A 2,116-nucleotide genomic window follows, 5' to 3' on the forward strand; every position below is an offset into this window, starting at 1 on the left:
CCTCTTCTTTCTTCTTCTAGTCGCGTTCTGATCATCCAGCCATGGAAGCCAGGTCAAGTGGGTACTGTCTGCACGTATGGGTGTTCTTGTGCATCTCCCCTCACTTCATATCAGCTGGACACTTCACTCTCTGCTCTAGTCCTCTGTGGCCATGTCACTGCCTCTGGGCCCTGGAGTCCCAGGGTCTTGCCATACTGCTGGCGAATCAGGTCTCCACCCGGGTTCACAGGAGTCTATTGAATGTGGCTGGACTTAGCTCCCAACTTCATTACTGTTTTTCCCCCTCTTCCCCTTATTGGTGACCAATGTGGTCACCAGCCAGACCACAAGCCTGCTCGTGTATTCCCCTTGAATCTTAGTCTTGGAAGGGAGTTTGCTCTGAGGGGTCCCAACCACTTGCCTTGATGGCTCCCAGACAAACATCTTACTTGGTCTTGTAGTAGTCAATCGGACTGCCATTATTGTTTTTGATTTTTCCTGCCAGTCTTTCTTTCAAGAAGTATCTTCTGTTCTTCTAGCGGCTTCAGGCTGGTGTACTTGTCCTTTCAAGTGGAAATTTCCCACCTGAGACGATTCGGGATGGGGTTCAGGATTCCACTTATGGTCTTATGCAATGCAAAAGCTCCACAGGAAGCCTCTTTCCCTGGGCAACTTCTAGCCCCCTTTAAGGTATTCCAACCAGTTATAGGCTGAAGACAGGTTTACAACCTTTCTATTGTGATGTTTCTGGCTATTCATTTCTCTCTCCCTCAATTGTCTATTTTACAATGGTAGGCAAGGGAAACCAAAATTCAAAAGACAGCCAAACATCTTAACATTATTCCCCTCTTTTACCTATTCAAACCATGCCTCAATCCCTGTATCCCAGAGCCCTGTTGTTCCAAGGTCATGCATATATCATCATTTACCTGTCCCACTTAGCCCATGTGAATCTGCCTAACTGTTCTCCCATCCACCTTGTTCTTCCATTCCACTCCCCCTTCTTGTGTATCCCCACCCCTGGTCCCCCAGCACCCAAGCTATCCTGTGTCTATTACCTACCCTGTGCTCTATCTCCTCCTCCTTCCCTCCCCTCACCTCATTCCATACATCCTGGTGATCCTGGTAATTTTATTTATTTATTTATTTATTTTTTTACCTTTTAGGGTAGGTTCTTTTTCTTAGTCTTTTACAATAATGGTCCTATGTAGTATTTCTCCCTTTGTGACTGACTAAATTTCACTCAGCATGATGTCCTCAAGATTCATCCACGTTATGCAGTGACTTGCAACTTCCTTGGTGTTCTTCAAGGTAGCATAGTATTCCATTGTGTGTATGTACCACAGTTTGTTTATTCATTCTTCAATTGATGGGCACTTAGGTGGTCTCCATCTTTTTGCTATTATAAATAGTGCTGCTATGAACATTGGTGTGCATATACCTTCTTGTGTTATGGCTCGTATTCCTTGTGGGTAAGTATCAAATAGAGGAATTGCTGGATCATAAGGTATTTCTATTTCCAACCTTCTGAGGAAGCACCATATTGCTTTCCAGAGTGGTTGGATCATTGTGCAATCCGACCAACAATGTAGGAGGGTCCCAGTTTCTCCACATCCTCACCAGCATTTATTGTCCTCTACTTTTTTTATCTTTGCTGTTATTGCTGGTGTGAGATGATATCTCATTGTTTTTTTTAATGTTTTATTGTGAATTATGTGATAGTTTACATGGGAGAACGTTAGTCATTGTTGTTTTGATTTGCATCTCTCAAAAGGCTAGTGATCGTGAACATTTCTTCATATGTTTGTTGGCTGTCCAGATCTCTTTCTTGGTGAAGTGTCTGTTCATGTCCTGTGCCCATTTTTTTAATTGGGTTATTTGTCTTTTTCTTGCAGAGGTGTTGTAGTTTCCTATATATTTTTTAAATGAGTCCCTTGTCAGATGTGTCATTGCAAAAAATTTTTTTCCCATTCTGTGCGTTCTATTTTTACTCTTTTGGTGAAGTCTTTTGATGCACATAAGTTTTTAATTTTTAATATGTCCCAATCATCTATTTTATCTACTTTTGTTTGTGTAATTTTCAAAATGTTTGGTAGTCTGTGTATGCCCTGAATTAGAGCCCTCACATTTGTCCCTA

The sequence above is a fragment of the Chrysochloris asiatica genome, unplaced genomic scaffold (genome assembly GCF_000296735.1).
Source record: "Chrysochloris asiatica unplaced genomic scaffold, ChrAsi1.0 scaffold00275, whole genome shotgun sequence".
Lineage (NCBI taxonomy): Eukaryota > Metazoa > Chordata > Mammalia > Afrosoricida > Chrysochloridae > Chrysochloris > Chrysochloris asiatica.